The following is a 374-nucleotide window of genomic DNA, read 5'->3' as shown; positions in this document are numbered from 1 at the left end:
TTGCTTGCGCAAATAGAGCGAAGACAAAAGCATGAAAAAACGTCGTGATTTAGACGTTGTGGTCTTAAAGAATGGTCCAGAATACGGGAGTCCACTACACCTAATATTCTTTACAAAACTTTCACACAAAGGCCCTGGCGACATCTCAATAGCGTTGCGATAAATAAACACTTTCACAGGAACACGCGTTCCCTAAAGTTTTATGTCTACGACATGGAAGTTATGCACGTCATATTATAAATGACATATTTGAAAATTTGTTTGAACATCTTAGCCGTAAATTGCGCAATCCTTCCCACCCTTCTGTTTTTGGTTGTATATAATATGGTTGACTTTTAGTTCTTTCAACAAATAATGAGTCGACTATTATTGAC

The sequence above is a fragment of the Dermacentor andersoni genome, chromosome 7 (genome assembly GCF_023375885.2).
Source record: "Dermacentor andersoni chromosome 7, qqDerAnde1_hic_scaffold, whole genome shotgun sequence".
In the NCBI taxonomy this organism is placed as follows: Eukaryota; Metazoa; Arthropoda; class Arachnida; order Ixodida; family Ixodidae; genus Dermacentor; species Dermacentor andersoni.
The sequence above is the reverse complement of the archived record's forward strand: the minus strand, read 5'-3'. Positions refer to the sequence as shown.